The sequence below is a fragment of the Staurois parvus genome, unplaced genomic scaffold, assembly GCF_062004578.1.
Source record: "Staurois parvus isolate SC_StPar_1 unplaced genomic scaffold, SC_StPar_1.0 ptg000191l, whole genome shotgun sequence".
Classification (NCBI taxonomy): Eukaryota; Metazoa; Chordata; class Amphibia; order Anura; family Ranidae; genus Staurois; species Staurois parvus.
Window position 1 is genome coordinate 4,120,770 of NW_028317987.1, and position 18,876 is coordinate 4,139,645.

General features: G+C 46.3%; 1 pseudogene; it reads right to left on the bottom strand.

Annotated features, from left to right (window-relative positions):
* LOC149461893 (uncharacterized) overlaps positions 1-17,337 on the bottom strand; it is a 57,742-nt pseudogene extending 40,405 nt beyond the window's left edge.
* Positions 17,338-18,876: the final 1,539 nt, after the last annotated feature.

Consider the following 18,876-nt stretch of genomic DNA (forward strand, 5'->3'; position numbering starts at 1 on the left):
TCCCACTAAATCTAAAACTGGACTGCGGTAATCAATAAGAAATATTTGTACATTTTAGATTGCGCCTTTTTGGGAAATGGTGAAAATCAAATATTTGCAAAACTGTAAATGTGCAATTTAGTCTAAAAATCTGAAGGTTATAATTTTTCACTTAATATTTCCAGAATTTGTAAATGACCCCCAAACCAGACATTTTCTGGAAGCATAGAACCAGTGGAATAATAAAAAGTGCTACAGATATATTAGACCCGCAATAGTTGGGCAACGTTTATCCAATCTCTATTTTCACTAAAAATACACTAAAATCATTATTAGAGACATAAACACAACACAACGTACAACATTCCTGCTATAGTCCTACTAAGGCCTCGTTCACACAGGAAATCCTATAGTGTACGCCCTGCCAGGCCTCGGTTCCCCACACGGTGATGGACACGTGCTGTGCGGTCCCATTGGGGATTCAGAGACTGCATGGAGGACACAGCTGCTGCCCCCACCCTGACATCCATGAGGGTGCACAGCCCTGAATGCAGACAGTGTGACTTCTGGGACATGCATCCACATGGATGTCAGATTGAGATCAGCAGCTGTGTGTGTGCAGCCGCTGCGTGCCAATTGGCATCAATGGGACTGGTTGTACAGGGATACACAGAGCACCGCTGTATACACATGCGGGTGAACAAGGCCTGACATGGGCCTATGCTGTAATGTGCCCTGTAAGGATGAGGCCCCACTTTTTTATTATTTTAATTGTTTTTATAATTTTATTGTATTTATTTTTTTGTGGGGGAGGGGGGTGGTTAGATATCAGAGGACTAAAGAAACCCTCAGAGTCCTCAATGCAACCTCAGCTGCACTGTAGATGAATAAATAGGAGTCTACTGTACAGAAGCTTCTATTCATTCATGAAACTATAGCACAGAAAACACTCTTTACTATGCTTCAGTGATGAATGAACACAGGAGTGATCGATACTGATCACTCTTTGTGTTCATTCAGGAAGGGGCTGGTAAACATAACATGCCAACCCTCCACTCTCCATCCTGAACATGACACTGATCTCCCACTCCAGCAGCAGCTACAGCCATGGGCGGGGGTAGAGGGGAAGCCGGCAAAGCAGCACTGAAGGGAAGGTGCTTCAGGGGATCAGTAAGAGGTCTAAGGACAAGGGGGAGTCTGAGCGGCAGGGGGAAATATTTAGACATTTTGATTCCCCGTGGCTCCCCTGCAGCAGCTGAAGCTGGTGGGAGGGGAGAGGAGAAGAGGCCAGCAGCAGGGAAGCTAAAGGTAGATCTGTGCTGTGGGCGAGCAATGGGTGCTGCGTGGGGGGATCAATGCTGCGGGGGGGATGTTAGAGGTGCAGGGAACCATCCTAGAGGACAGGCAGAGGGTCTGTGGAGTGGAGGGAAGCTCAGGAGACCATGAGGTTATAGCAGAAGGGGAAAGCCATGGACATATGACGTACTGACCTGGCCAGCTGGAAGCAGTTCTATAGGTCAGTACAACACCCATCCATGGCAGCACAAGGGTTAATGATCACCTCGGGGGGGGTTTTAGGCGACCAACATTTTCCATCATTTCATCAGCACACACCATTCCAAGGATGGACATGTTGGGTGTCTATTTACTCGGCACAACCTCATATTTTACCCCAAAAAAAAAGTAAAATCTTACATTTGTGTTCTCTAATATAACATTTAGTGTATTTATTTACTGAAATTTAATCTTGATAAATCATTGAGCTTAATCATGTGAAATACAAAACTGGAACTACCACCATTGTATTCTCCAGGGCCTCTGATGTCACAGAATAGATGTTTGGGGGTTTATCTCATCTTCAGGACCAAAATCTGCATTTTCCCATGTGTGCAAAATCATGCAGAAACAGCTCTGGCAGTGAGAGGGTTAATGTGGGCTAGATGGGATCCCTCTGCTGGGGTGACATTAGAGCTCCCCCTAGCTGCAGCCTGGTAATAACATTGCTGGGAGGTCTATTCATTTCTCTGCTCCATACTTCCCGTCTTTATAGAAACGTCTCCTGACATTTGGGGGTCTATTCATAGAATGTTTGTATAGCAATTCCCTCAGTGAGAGTTCATGTCCATTCCTCCTGTGTGAATGGGGGAACCAATGTTATTAGGATCACATCTGAGCTGCTGGAATGTCTTCCATTGATGGAAAATACATTGAAAACTTCTTCTCCTGATATCAATGGCCGACCCGGTCCCACACTTCATCCATGTCTTTGGGGGCCTCTCATCTCCTTATGGACTGTTCCTTCCATGATGAAGATCAGCCATGGAGTATATCTGAGGTGTATATCAGGGTGTGCTTCTTCCCCACATGAGAGCTGGGATGTCCAGCAACATTCATCTAGAAGACATTTCCCACACTTAAAGCACTAATACACCTCCAGGGTTGTGTGGGATCCCTGATGTACAGGAAGACAGGACTTCTGTGCGGAACATTTCCCTCACTCAGGACAGGAATATGGCTTCTCCCCTGTGTGACATCTCTGATGTTTGTGCAGACTGGACTTCACTGAAAAACATTTCCCGCACTCAGGACAGGAAAGTGGCTTCTCCCCCCGTGTGAGATCTTTTATGTTTACAAAGACTGGACCTGTCTGAAAAACATTTCCCACACTCAGGACAGGCATACGGTTTCTCCCCCGTATGAGTTCTCTGATGTATGTAAAGATTAGACTTCAGTGTAAAACATTTCCCACACACAGTACAGGAATACGGCTTTTCACCAGTGTGAGATCTCTGATGTCTGGAAAGATCGGACTTCTGTGAAAAACGTTTCCAGCACTGAGAACAGGAATATGGCTTTTCCCCTGTGTGAGATCTCTGATGTTTATAAAGACTGTAATTTTGTGAAAAACATTTCCCACATTCAGAACAGAAATATGGCTTCTCCCCCGTGTGAGATCTCAGATGTTTGTACAGAGTGGACTTAGCTGAAAAACCTTTCCCGCACTCAGGACAGGAATACGGCTTTTCTCCCGTGTGAGATCTTTGATGCCTATTAAGATAGGATTTATAACGGAAACATTTCCCACACTCAGTACAGGAGAAGCTCTTCCCTGTTGGAAGGCCGGCCCGGTCCCGCACAGTCTGAGGTTCCTCAGGATAGAAGGAATCCGATGGTCCATCTACACTGGGTGGTGCCGGATGGACATTGGAGGGAGCCGGGTTTTCTCCTGGACTATACTGTGTGATGTTCTCATCTTCTACTTTCCAGTCTGGAGACAAAGTGAGACAATCCTCGGAGGTTTTCCTCATCTCCCGGCCATGGACTAAAATACAAAGACAAAGAGGATTACTAGACAGGAGCTGATTGGTTCCCCCAAACCAGGACTCCGCCCACATCAGGCAGCTTGGTCTCTGAGGAGCTTACAATTCCACCCTCAAAGGAACTAGAAAATGGCTCCTTTGATCTCCTACCAGGTCATTTCTTTATTCATGGACCTTAGTCAGAGAGTGAGGAAACAACCAAAACTGTCTTTTATAGGAGGGACAGTGATGAGGGGATTATAGGACGAGGGTCCCCACCCCCTCTATCACTCATCGCCATCTTCCCAACACAAGAAGTACTGCACTTCCTTATTTAGTCCATGATTTAGTCATGAAGAACAGCGGGGCTGAGCCCCACCAGAGGTCAGAGAGTGAGGATGGGGGGGAGAACAACCAAGATGAAGACTGGACTGATCCTGAAGACCACCATCATTGGGGTATTGACTCCTCCCTCATTATCACTTTCTGTTTAAGGGTCCAAAGTTGGAGGATGTTATCACATTATTATCACCATGTAAAAGTCTGTGCTCCAATCACATCATTCGATATAAAATGTCCAGCTGGGAGGAAATGGGTGTAACCAAAGAGAATCCATATTATGTGTATATATAGCAGTGGGGGGAGGGGGGAGAGCAGAAGTCAGGACTATGGAATGTACAACATAGAGTATATAGTGCAGGGGTCAGGAGGATGTAATGTACAACATAGAGTATATAGTGCAGGGGTCAGGAGTATGTAATGTACAATATAGAGTATATAGTGCAGGGGTCAGGAGTATGTAATGTACAACATAGAGTATATAGTGCAGGGGTCAGGAGTATGTAATGTACAACATAGAGTATATAGTGCAGGGGTCAGGAGTATGTAATGTACAACAGAGTATATAGTGCAGGGGTCAGGAGTATGTAATGTACAACATAGAGTATATAGTGCAGGGGTCAGGAGTATGTAATGTACAACATAGAGTATATAGTGCAGGGGTCAGGAGGATGTAATGTACAACATAGAGTATATAGTGCAGGGGTCAGGACTCATAATATTGTTATTCAGTAATCAGTGGAAGCTTAAATGTTTCCTGTAGACAAGTTGCAGAGATCCCACACCGCTGCCTCCCATCTCCTGAGACTGCACTCAGTGACTTGGGTCTGAGACACTACAGACATATCCCTCCACCCGGCACAGGTGACAAATACTGGGAGAATTGCTATGTCACCACCATGAGGAATAAGATCAAAATCACACACCCCAGGTGCCTAGGTCTAGTAACGTCTATAGTAAAAATGAACATTTTGCTGCCAGCTGAACCCCAGAACCTCCATAAATCCAGTCTAGAGACATAAATTGTGTCTCCAGCACAGAGAAGGAAGATTATCCGAGAGAAATCCAGGAATACAGGACGGGGAACACAGCTCAGGAAAGTGACCAGGGGATTACAGGCTGATATCACCCAGTCCCCGCCCTACTCTGGACCAATCAGTGAGCAGTATGGGTGGAGGAATGGATTTAGTGTTCATGACCCACCTGTGCTGATCTCTGTAGGAGTGTCCTCCTCTATAAATGTCCCCGTTATTCCATCCTCCTCCATAGACTGCTGATCATCCCTCACATACACCTCTTCTTCTTCTGCTTTCACCTCAAATTCTATATCGATTGGATCTCCACTCTAAATCAAGGAAATGAGAGAAAATATCATCTGTAAAATATAAGGTCACATAAAAAAACACCCACACATTGTCTCCACAAGTCCATGTTCTAGATGCTCCATCCCACCAACCTTGTAATAGTGAGGGATGGTGTGACCTTCCTGTGTGGAATCCCGGGAATACAGAGGACGGGGACATCTCTCTGGTGGGTTCCTGGTATTAGGTGGCTCCATCATATCCTTGTGTCCTTCTGAAAACTCCTCCATCACTCCATACTCCTCATCCTCCTCTTTATACTCTTCTTTAACATCAATATTCTCATCCCCGAGGATTCCACTCTGAAAGATATAATAAAACATTCATTGTAACAAACATGCTGTGTATAAATCACAACTACCAATAATTGTCATCATCTACCTGATGATGGTGAGGGATGATGTGACCTTCCTGTGTGGAATCCCGGGAATACAGAGGACGGGGACATCTCTCTGGTGGGTTCCTGTAGCTGGATGACTCCACCATGGTGTCCTTGTACAGATCTTTGTGTCCCTGTAGAAGCTCTGACTTCTCCATCCCCCCATCCTCATCCTCCTCCTCTTTTATCTCTTCTTTAACCTCAACTTTAGGACCTCTCAGGTTTCCACTCTGAATATATAATAAAAATGACATCAATGGTAACAATGCAGATAATGTACAGATCCTAATGATACTATCAGTGATTGTTCCTCATCTACCTGATGATGGTGAGGGATGGTGTGACCTTCCTGTGTGGAATCCCGGGAATACAGAGGACGGGGACATCTCTCTGGTGGGTTCCCATGACTGGATCCATCTGTAGGAAACACACACACTGACTGAATCCATTGTTTCTATGTGTTTATCAGATGATGGGGGATCTAGGTGGATCCTCCGTACTGCTCTCTCCTTTACAATAAAGTCTCCTCTTACCCGGTGATGTGAGGGGCGGCTGATTGTCCATCATGACGTCCTTGTAGAGATCCTTGTGTCCTTCTAAATACTCCCACTCCTCCATGGAGAAATAGACAGTGACACCCTGACACCTTATAGGAACCTGACACACACAATGATACAGTCACCATCCAGACACATCCCTTGTCTGTTACTGGAGAATGTCCCAGAATTCCCGGCACCGCTCACCTCTCCTGTCAGCAGCTCCATCATCTTCTTGGTGACTTCTAGAATCTTCTGCATGTTGTGTCTCTCAGGGTTTAGGGAGTCACATGGAGGCACTGTGATGGTCATATGATCACCTGACTTCAGAAGAGGAAATCTCTGTATTGAGGAACCAATAGGAATATCATGTTAGACTCCCAGAATCCTCCTCACCTCTCCGGTCAGGTCTGTGTTTTATTAATAGAAAGAAGAGTGATGTCATGTGACCTCCCAGAATCCTCCTCACCTCTCCGGTCAGGTCTGTGTTTTATTAATAGAGATAAGAGTGATGTCATGTGACCTCCCAGAATCCTCTTCACCTCTCAGGTCAGGTCTGTGTTTTATTAATAGAGATGAGAGTGATGTCATGTGACCTCCCAGAATCCTCCTCACCTCTCCGGTCAGCAGGTAGATGATCTCCAGGGTGAGGTTTAGTATCTTCTCAGTCATGTGACTCCGGTCCCCCTCCATCCTCATTGGTGCCATCATGTGATCTATACAGGTCTCCTTGTAGACGGATAACTTTGGGAAATGAAAGTAAGAATGATTTGGATGGTATTGGTCACACAATAATAGGATGTGGATGTGAGGGGGGAATAGAAGGGTTGCTGGACATTGAAGAACTACTCCCCCCATGGGAAGATATTCAGTCTGGACTGTTTAGGGTTTACAAAATTTTAATCTCTTGACCTGCTGCATCAGAAATCCCCTTTTTCTCTGTTGGGTTTGTTTGGTCCCTGAACTGGTTTTGATGAGTATTAGATCTGCAGACAAGGAATGATAAATACGATCCTTCCTATGACTTGTTTGCTCTGAGGCAGTGCTGTGAGGTCAATGTCGGGTCATCATGAGGTCCAGGAAGGGGAACTTGCTGGCCGGAATTGCTGGATAATCAGGATAATTGGCAGAACTCCGGCTGCAAGGCTCCAATCTCCAGCAGCCTGCTGACTGACAGGAGTGATGTCACTGTCACTCTCTGCAGTAAGAGAAGGGATTGGATTGGGTAGCAGGAGGATGGTGCTAGTGGAGTAGAGAGCTGTGTGGGAGGAGTCTGTTCTCATCTCTTCTATGTGTGGGTAGGAAGAGGACAGCAGGGGGAAGGGTTTAATCTCTTAGTTGCCAAGTATTCTGACATTTCCAGGACATTGTACAGAGTGGCAGTGGATTTTTCTGGCTCTGATTTCCAACACCGGGAACTGCCAGATTCTGTGGTATGGGAAGGTATTGGACTGTCTGCCCATTAAGCATTAATGCTATGCAAACAGACCTCCCCAAGGACCAAGTGTCCTTCTTTGTTCTATTTTGTGTCTTGCAATATAATTCTTGACCAGTGAGATGGTGAGGTGAAGACTTCCTACACGTGCCGGCAGGAGATCTTTAAGGAGGTCAGAAAAGTAAGTGAAGGTGGTCATTGTCCTTCAAAGGCAGGAAACCCTCAGAGGATCCAGTTCTTTAGTCCCACTACCTCCTCACAGCCCCTCAGCTCCTCTACTTCCCTCAGACCCCTCAGTATTTCCCTCCCTCTGACACCAATGATGGAACATATTCTTCATGGCCGGCTGGGGAATGTTTCCTTCCTCCTGAGCAGCAATGTAAGGGGCTCTATGCTCCATACTCCTGACCCCGGCACTCCATCATTGTGTTGGCTGCATAGTGTAATGATTGCCCATTGGCTGCCTGTGTAGTGTCATCATTGTCCTTTGTAGGCCATGTATGGTCAGGATGGTCCTTGTCTTGTCTATTTATTGTCAGTGCTGTTTGTTTAGAGGACCATATTACTAGAATTTATCTCCACAATGAGGAGAATGTTCCGGCCCCGGAAGTGGGGGAATGTTCTGCCCCTGAAGGGGTTCATCTGGGTTCCCACACTATATATGTGTGTATCATCATCTGCTGGAGATAAAAGACGCCACAGTGACTATGGAGGAAGAGGACAGACATGACTATGGAGGAAGAGGACGGACATGACTATGGAGGAAGAGGACGGACGTGACTATGGAGGAAGAGGACAGACGTGACTATGGAGGAAGAGGATGGATGTGACTATGGAGGAAGAGGATGGATGTGACTATGGAGGAAGAGGACGGACGTGACTATGGAGGAAGAGGATGGACATGACTATGGAGGAAGAGGATGGATGTGACTATGGAGGAAGAGGACGGACGTGACTATGGAGGAAGAGGACGGACGTGACTATGGAGGAAGAGGACGGACGTGACTATGGAGGAAGAGGACGGACGTGACTATGGAGGAAGAGGACGGACGTGACTAAGGAGGAAGAGGACGGACGTGACTATGGAGGAAGAGGACGGACGTGACTATGGAGGATGAGGACGGACGTGACTATGGAGGAAGAGGACGGACGTGACTATGGAGGAAGAGGACGGACATGACTATGGAGGAAGAGGACTGACGTGATTATGGAGGAAGAGGACGGACGTGACTAAGGAGGAAGAGGATGGGCATGATGGGGGTTACTGGGTGTAAATAGGAAATAACATCTTATTACCTCCTCTGCTGCCACTTCTGGTAACGTCTCTTTTCGACTTCAAAACCACTTCGAACTTTTTGTCTGACATCACTTCCTGTCTGTACCTGACATCACTTCCTGTCTGTACCTGACATCACTTCCTGTCTGTCTTCCATAGAGGCTTTTTGTCTGGACAGAAGTGAGATCACCACCTTGTGGAGCTCAGAGGAACTGCAGCCCAAGAAACATCTGTAAGGCTCCGTTCACACCTTGGCAGTTTGCTTTTTGTTTGTTTTGCAGTGCTTTTTAGCAGTTCATTTTGAGTTTTTGATATGTTTGTAAGGGAGAATGTCACCAGATAGCATATGAAGAACCTCTGCCCACCAGACCTCCTGTTCCCTGCCATGCTGCCTGGACTTCTGTTGACTGGTGAGTCCCTGAACATATGTTGTGTCTATTGCTGCTCATCCCTCATAGTGCCTGGACTCTGGACTAAGTGGCTGCTGGATCTGATTGCTGCAGTTTGCCAGTCTGTACCCTTGATGTGCCATACCATGCTGCCCTGGTCTCTGCCCTGTGCTTGAATCACCCCACTTGTCTGTCCAGTTCCCTATACTGTGCTGACTTAGTCCCTTGTCTGCCCAGATCCCTGCCCTGTGCTGGACTCAACCACTTGTCTGCCCAGATCCCTGCCCTGTGCTGGACTCAACCACTTGTCTGCTCAGATCCCTGCCCTGTGCTGGACTCAACCACTTGTCTGCCCAGATCCCTGCCCTGTGCTGGACTCAACCACTTGTCTGCCCAGATCCCTGCCCTGTGCTGGACTCAACCACTTGTCTGCCCAGATCCCTGCCCTGTGCTGGACTCAACCACTTGTCTGCCCAGATCCCTGCCCTGTGCTGGACTCAACCACTTGTCTGCCCAGATCCCTGCCCTGTGCTGGACTCAACCACTTGTCTGCCCAGATCCCTGCCCTGTGCTGGACTCAACCACTTGTCTGCCCAGATCCCTGCCCTCTGCTGGACTCAACCACTTGTCTGTCCAGATCGCTGCCCTGTGCTGGACTAAGCCACCTGTCTGCTCAGATCCCTGCCCTGTGCTGGACTCAACCACCTGTCTGCTCAGATCCCTGCCCTGTGCTGGACTCAACCACATGTCTGCCCAGATCCCTGCCTTGTTCTGGACTCAACCACTTGTCTGCCCGGTTCCCTGCCCTGTGCTGGACTAAACCACTTGTCTGCCCAGATCCCTGCCCTGTGCTGGACTCAACTACATGTCTGCCCGGATCCCTGCCCTGTGCTGGACTCAACTACATGTCTGCCCGGATCCCTGCCCTGTGCTGGACTCAACCACTTGTCTGCCCGGATCCCTGCCCTGTGCTGGACTCAACCACTTGTCTGCCCAGATCCCTGCCCTGTGCTGGACTCAACCACCTGTCTGCTCGGATCCCTGCCCTGTGCTGGACTCAACCACATGTCTGCCCAGATCCCTGCCTTGTTCTGGACTCAACCACTTGTCTGCCCGGATCCCTGCCCTGTGCTGGACTAAACCACTTGTCTGCCCGGATCCCTGCCCTGTGCTGGACTCAACCACATGTCTGCCCGGATCCCTGCCCTGTGCTGGACTCAACCACTTGTCTGCCCGGATCCCTGCCCTGTGCTGGACTCAACCACTTGTCTGCCCGGATCCCTGCTGTATCAGCTGGATTTGACCCTTGCTATATCCTACCCTGTTCCGCGTAGATCCCTGCCTAGTGTGCTGGACTTAACCACTGCTATGCTGTATTCACCCTGTGGGCTGGGTACATTCCCCTTGCCATACCGTCTGGTGGCCTGGTGTACTGGTTCTCCATTTTGCTTGGCCATCCTACATGGACTATCTATGTGGTATTACATTGCTACCTGGTGGACTATTTTGTTGTGCTTTGTCTTGTTATCCATACTGTGCCTCACATTCCCCAATATACCCCCATATGTTGGGTTTTGTGTGATCTGCTCTGTGTGCTCTCTCTCTGCACTTCTAGTGTATCACTAGTGATGGGCTGAACACCCCCCGGTTCAGTTCATGGTAGAACATTCGAACAGATCAAAGGTTTGCCGCCAACATCGAACCTATGGGACTCGAACTTGCAAATTCAAAAGTGCCCATTTAGAAGGATTATATGCTAGGTGTCAGCAATAAAAGTGGTATGGGGACTCGGGTGCTGCCCTGATGGACATGAATCAGTGGAAAATAAATTCTAATAGTACAGTTTTTAAAGGGGCAGTTATTTTTCATTGCTTAAAGCAGTGCTTCTCAATTATTTTCTGTCATGCCCCCCCTAGGAAGAAGAAAACATTTTGCGCCCCCCCGCGCGACTGTAAATAGTATCATTTGTCTATAAAATTGTTATAAGTAGGAATAGTGCCCCATCATTGGTGTCAGTGGGAGGAATAGTGCCCCAACATTAGTGTCAGTGGGAGGAATAGTGCCCCATCATTGGTGTCAGTGGGAGGAATAGTGCCCCATCATTAGTATCAGTGGGAGGAATAGTGCCCCATCATTGGTGTCAGTGGGAGGAATAATGCCCCATCATTGGTGTCAGTGGGAGGAATAGTGCCCCATCATTGGTGTCAGTGGGAGGAATAGTGCCCCATCATTGGTATCAGTGGGAGGAATAGTGCCCCATCATTGGTGTCAGTGGGAGGAATAGTGCCCCATCATTGGTGTCAGTGGGAGGAATAGTGCCCCATCATTGGTGTCAGTGGAATAGTGCCCCATCATTGGTGTCAGTGGGAGGAATAGTGCCCCATCATTGGTGTCAGTGGGAGGAATAGTGCCCCATCATTGGTGTCAGTGGGAGGAATAATGCCCCATCATTAGTATCAGTGGGAGGAATAGTGCCCCATCATTGGTGTCAGTGGGAGGAATAGTGTCCCATCATTGGTGTCAGTGGGAGGAATAGTGCCCCATCATTGGTGTCAGTGGAATAGTGCCCCATCATTGGTGTCAGTGGGAGGAATAGTGCCCCATCATTGGTGTAAGTGGGAGGAATAGTGCCCATCGTTGGTGTCAGTGGGAGGAATAATGCCCCATCATTAGTATCAGTGACACCAATGATGCGGCACTATTCCTCCCACTGACACCAATGACACTTGCTGACCCCTGTTGCAGTATGGTGCTGCTGCAGCCAGCATATGTGGTTGCAGCAGCACCTCTGCACTGCACACTTACCGGCTTTTCCCTCACTCGATTTTCGCGGGTCCGCTCGGCTCCGCCTCCTCGCCCGTGATTGGCCGCCTGTGTACCTTTCCTGAGCTACAGTTCTGGCGGCCAATCACCGGTGAGGAGGCGGAGCCAAGCGGCAGGAGTGAGGGAGTGGCCAGAGTGACGGAAGGAGCAGCGCTTCCTGGATGGATCATCGTGGGTGCCAGGTAAGAGACAGCAGCCCTCTGCCCACCCCTGTACGCGCCCCCCTTGATGGAGGGGGGGCGCGCCCCACTATTTGAGAAGCACTGGCTTAAAGTAAAAAAAAAAAAAAATTCATTTAAATATCATGCCTGGGGGTCCCTTAAACTACCTGCAAAGTTGCACATCTGTACAATGTATAGAACCTGCTGCAGCAGAACTGACACCGTAACCCTTCAGAGTTATTCTTGACAAGTGCAGGATTGGACCCGGCTCTAAAAATTCTAATTATATGTAATGCACCTCTCATACAGGTATAGAAAAATTTGGCCTTCAGTGTTGATGGTGCCTGAACACTGTGTCCCCTCACAGTTACTATTGCTGGGTGCAGTCATGGGCCCTGTAGTTAAGAACTGTTAAAAATTATAGAAAAATTATCCAGGATTGATTCATGTTGATAAATGTCAGTTGGTCAGCGGAGTCTGTGGACAGACGCACTCTTATCCATCACAAAACCTCCAGCAGCACTGAATGTCCGTTCGGAAAGCACGCTGGGTGCAGGACAGGCCAGTACCTTGATGGCATATTGAACAAGTTCTGGCCAGTGATCCATCCTCAAGACCCAGTAACCCAGTGGATGCTCAGTTGGAAAGGTCTCCAAGTCTACTCTTGCCCCTAGATAATCCTGCACCATATGATGCAGACCCTGCCGATGGGTGCTTAAACCTAACAGCCCTGGGTGCTGAGGACTAAAGAACTGTTTAATCGGTCAGCTGGCCGCCTTCTCCACCGCTCTTCCTTTGACAGAATGAAGCCTCAGAAACACGTTGTCCAGGAAATGGTGACCTCCCAGTATCTGGAAAGGTGTTACACAATTTCAAGGCATCCTCAGGATGTTTCATCCTCTGCTCCCTCTGGGAAGACTGGATGAGCTCTGCACCTTGACCCTTGTAACGTGGATCAAGAAGGGTTGCCAACCAGTAAAGATCTCGCAGACACTTTGAGGAAATCTTGAAAATGGAAGATGTACACACAGTGCGCTGGTTATGCAGCAAAGTCGAGGCCTTGCGTGCTTTTCTGCAACACTGGAAGACAGTAGGGAGCCATTCTGAGCAGATATCATCTGAGGGATCATGTGAATCTGCTAAAGTTAAAGGCATCCTGAAAGACCTGAAACAGATGAAGTTTGTGAAACTTTTGCATTTCCTATTCGATTTTTCTAGCAAGCTGAACCCTTTGTCAGAGGGTCTTCAGAACAAGGAACTTATGATCTGTCAGGTAAAAAACAAACTAGAACAAGCAGCTAAAACTCTTCAGGATCTTTCTGATGGGAAAGGAAAAAATGAACTTGAATTTCTTAGTAAGTTTACAGAAGATGGAAAACGACATGGGCTGCAGCTGACCAACCTTCAAGCTGGTGACAGAATTTCAGTCTATACACCAATCTGTATTGGCCAAAGCAGAAAGAGATTTCATTTTGAGGCTTTCCTCGTTCTCCTCAGATATTGTACAATCTGTCCATATATTGAACAGCGTGTCTTGGCCAGACAAAGCTCACATCCCCAACTTTGGATGGACTGAGCTGCACAGAATTGCAAAACATGTTTTTGATAATCAGTTTGAAGACAAAATTGAGCTGTTAGAAGCAGAGTGGGCTGACCTCAAACTCTCCATTCAAAATGGACTCTTTTAATGAGACTCTGAAAAGACTGAATCAGCAGAAAGATTCAGCAACATACTCCCTCTGATCAGTTTCTGTGCCGTACTTCCCCCAACAACCGCCTCATGTGAACGTGGCTATAGCTACCAAATCAGAATAAAGACGGTCTATCGTTCATCACTGACACGGGAGACTTTGGATGATCTTCTGATGATTGCTGTTAATGGACCACCACTAAAAGATTACAATCCACACACAGCCATTGGAGTGGTATTTTGTATCAGAAAGGGGACGTTACACAAGTCTTGGTCCTGCTGTACAATGAAAACCATAGCAAATCTTGATGTGAAACTGGCTTCCTACTGCTTTTTGGCATCCAAATAATTATTTTTTGGTGTTTTATTTTCTTAATTGAATAGAATACAATCCACACACAGCCACTGAAGTGGTATTTTGCATCAGAAAAAGGGTATTACACAAGTCTTGGTCCTGCTGTACAACACAAACCATGGCTGCTCTATGTTACAATGGTTACTATTGTTATGCCATGTTTTTTGGCATCTAAATAAGCACTTCTTTGTTTTTTCTTAATGCACTACTTCTCTAAGCTCTCTTTTAATAAGATGCTGAAGATAAAAAATGCAAAATGTTTACTATTGTTATTTATGTTTTTTGGCCATCAATAGAGGCACTTTTTTCTTTTTTCTTAATGCCGCACTTCTCTAAGGTCTCTGCTGGAGATAAAAAATACAACATGTTTACAGTAATTATTATTCCATGTTTTTTGGCATCAAAATAAGCACTTTTTCTTATGCTATACTTCTGTAAACTAAACTTACATCTTTTAAAAGAGACTTTACTGCAGTTACTAAAGATGCCGGAGATAAACAAAACAAATACAAAATGTTCACTGCAGGTTTAAAGCTGTAAAACTTGATATTTTGATTGCACCCGATTGCTATTAAGCTATTGCTGTGATGTTTAAATTGACATAATAAAGTTGTAATTGCAGTTTTTTATATTTTGGACTCTTTATTCTAAAGAAAAATGTAATTTCATAAGCTTTAAGGGGGTGTGGTTGGGGGCAGGGCTAGGGACAGGGTTGGGGGATGGGCTGGGGGTGGGGTTGGAGGTGGACCTGGGCAAGGTTGGGTGGGGCAACTGGTGGAGAGTAAGGTTTGTGCCTGGCTAGTAGGTCTAGACTCAAAATGGTTTATCCGGATGTATACAGTATATATATGACAAGGCAGACTACTTCATGTAACATTACATCTTCATCTCAGATTGTAAGCGGATTGGATTGGCCTGTGTATGGGATTCCAGATCAAGTCATGGCAAGGTACACGTTGAGCGTTGAATATCTGGTGTAGAGAGATCACGGGGGGGATTTGTATATCTGTTGTCACATGTTGCTGAGTTACTGATTTCTTACACGACATTTCCAGACAGTTGGATGTAATTCATTAATATTTGGAAGTAATTGCTGGCTTGTATTTCTCCCCATTATTGTGGATTAGATCATTGTACTGTTATCTTGTATTGTTTATTATTTATCATCACCTATTATATTTCATCCCCATTTTGTACTGATTTATATTATTAATAAATATATATTTTTGCACATTATTGCTTTTTATTTTGTCTTCCAATTATCACAAATACAGAACTGGGATGTCGGTTACTTTGTGAGAATTAGTAGGGAATCTCCTTCATTCCAGATCCCGCCTGTTTCCATGAATTGTATACGGATTATTTCCTCACAGATAAAGTTCTGACAATTTGTACCGTTCTGGTGTTTTTGGTCCTCAGAAATGAGATCTGCCGTCATCAGACATGATGGATTTTCAGACATCTATCCCATAGTTTGTAGACTCTATAACTCTCCTACACACTGAATCATAGACACTGATTGGGGTTATTGTACCCAAGAAATGGCGCAGAATACACCTTTGTCTACATTTATAAGGAAAGACGATTTATTTGTAAAAACAAGAAACAAGAAAAATGGTAAAAAGTGGTGTTTAATTACCACCAAAATAAATATTCGTGTGAAAAAATTACAAAAATATAATTTGGGTACAATGTTGCATGACTGTGTAATTGTCATTCAAAGTGTGAGAGCTGATAGTTACCAGTCAGCCTGGGCAGGAAGGGGGTGGAAGTGTCCGTTATACAGGAGGTAGAAATATTTATTTTTTAAAACAGACCTCCAAGTGTTTGTGAAATCTCCCACCACAAAATGTACTCAGCCAATCACAGGTCAGGACTCCATTTTTATTCTTCTCCTGCTATCAATGGCCAACCCGGTCCCACACTTCATCCATGTCTTTGGGGACCTCTGACCTCCTTATGGACTGTTTCTTCCATGATGAAGATCAGCCATGGAGTATATCTGAGGTGTATATCAGGGTGTGCTTCTTCCCCACATGAGAGCTGGGATGTCCAGCAACATTCATCTAGAAGACATTTCCTGCACTCAGGGCACTAATACACCTCCAGGGTTGTGTGGGATCCCTGATGTACAGGAAGACAGGACATCAGTGAGGAACATTTCCCTCACTCAGGACAGGAAAGTGGCTTCTCTCCCGTGTGAGATCTTTGATGTTTATGAAGACTGGACTTCTGTGAAAAACATTTCCCACACTAAGGACAGCAGTACAGCTTCTCCCCTGTGTGAGATCGCTGATGTGTGTAAAGATTGGAAGACTTTGAAAAACATTTCCCGCACTCAGGACAAGAATAAGGCTTCTCCCCTGTGTGAGATCTCTGATGTGTGTAAAGATGGGACTTCACTGAAAAACATTTCCCACACTCAGGACAAGAATACGGCTTCTCTCCTGCGTGAGATCTCTGATGTCTGTAAAGATTGGACTTATGTGAAAAAGATTTTCCACACTCAGGACAGAAATATGGCCTCTCCCCTGTGTGAGATCTCTGATGTCTGTAAAGATTGGACTTATCTGAAAAACACTTTCCACACTCAGGACAGGAATATGGCTTCTCCCCCGTGTGAGATCTTTGATGTGTGTAAAGACTGGACTTCTCTGAAAAACATTTGCCACACTCAGGACAGGAATGTGGCTTCTCCCCCGTGTGAGATCTCTGATGTGTGCAAAGACTGGACTTCTGTGAAAAACTTTTCCCACACTCAGGACAGGAATACGGCTTATCTCCCGTGTGAGATCTCTGATGTGTGTAAAGATTGGAATTCTGTGAAAAACTTTTCCCACACTCAGGACAGGAATGCAGCTTCTCTCCCGTGTGAGATCTCTGATGTGTGTAAAGATGGGTCTTCCTTGAAAAACATTTCCCACACTCAGGACAGGAATACGGCTTATCTCCCGTGTGAGATCTCTGATGTGTGTAAAGACTGGACTTCTGTGAAAAACTTTTCCCGCACTCAGGACAGGAATACAGCTTCTCCCCTGTGTGATATCTTTTATGCACATTAAGTTTGGATTTAGAACAGAAACCCTTCCCACACTCAGTACAGGAGAAGCTTTTCCCTGTTGGAAGGCCGGCCCGGTCCCGCACAGTATGAGGTTCCTCAGGATACGAGGAATCCGATGGTCCATCTACACAGGGTGGTGCCGGATGGACATTGGAGGGAGCCGGGTTTTCTCCTGGACCATACTGTGTGATGTCCTCATCTTCTACTTTCCAGTCTGGAGCCAAAGTGAGACAATCCTCAGAGGTTTTCCTCATCTCCCGGCCATGGACTAAAATACAAAGACAAAGAGGATTACTAGACAGGAGCTGATTGGTTCCCCCAATCCAGGACTCCACCCACATCAGGCAGCTTGGTCTCTGAGGAGCTTACAATTCCACCCTCAAGGGAACTAGGAAATGGCTCCTCTGATCTCCTACCAGGTCATTTCTTTATTCATGGACCTTAGTCAGAGAGTGAGGAAACAACCAGAACTGTCTTTTATAGGAGGGACAGTGATGAGGGGATTATAGGACGAGGGTCCCCACCCCCTCTATCACTCATCATGACAGAGGCATGCCTGTGTTAGCAACATCACGGGAACATATGCCCAGCAATCATCTTTGCAGTCATGGATTTTCTCCTGTTGCCCCTTTACTACACTTTCCAGTTCGGAACATTTTTCTTGGTAGGCTATAGCGGCCTCCATGTTTGGGTCAGGCTCAGAGACCAGTAGTTATAGCAGAAGACCAACCAACAGGATAGATATACAGGCAGGTCACCATGACAGATGACATGGGCTCATCTGAGGTGCGGGGTCTAAGCACTAACCAGTATCACCGGAGCTCCAGATGGTGGGTATGGGTTTTGCTGCGTGTTAGTACCAGGTCACAGTAGTAGTAGTCAATAAACAAGCCAAGGGTCAGTAACAAGTAGTTCCAGGTCAGTAGTGAAGGTACAGAAGGTAGCAGGAGAGACAAGGGCAAGATATTGGATGGAGAAGACACAATAATCTGCCAAACAGGAAGTGCAAAGACATGGCTTAAATCAGGAAGTTCATGGGAGGAGCAAAGAGTTCAAGGCTCAGCAGAAAACAAAGCAATGGATTGAGCAAAGTGCCGTCTATTATATCAGGTAACTCAGTGAGAAGAGTTACTGCCAGACACAGTAGAGGTTCTGGGTTCAAGTCTAGGCTCTGACAGGTGTCTACGTTGAGCAGAGGCAATGAATTAATATTTAGCTTCCAGCTGAACCCCAGAACCTCCATAAATCCAGTCTAGATACATAAATTGTGTCTGCAGCACAGAGAAGGAAGATTATCCGAGAGAAATCCAGGAATACAGGACGGGGAACACAGCTCAGGAAAGTGACCAGGGGATTACAGGCTGATATCACCCAGTCCCCGCCCTACTCTGGACCAATCAGTGAGCAGTATGGGTGGAGGAATGGATTTAGTGTTCATGACCCACCTGTGCTGATCTCTGTAGGAGTGTCCTCCTCTATAAATGTCCCCGTTATTCCATCCTCCTCCATAGACTGCTGATCATCCCTCACATACGCCTCTTCTTCTTCTGCTTTCACCTCAAATTCTATATCGATTGGATCTCCACTCTAAATCAAGGAAATGGGAGAAAATATCATCTGTAAAATGTAAGATTTATGATTGTGACATCACACACAACATCCACACATTGTCTCCCTTCACAGAAGCAGATCACATGTGATATGTGGGTACATTTCCCCTAAATACCGCATGCCATCCTGAAACTGTCCATTTCCTATCCCGTGTTGCGGTATTGACCACAAACACTGAACAC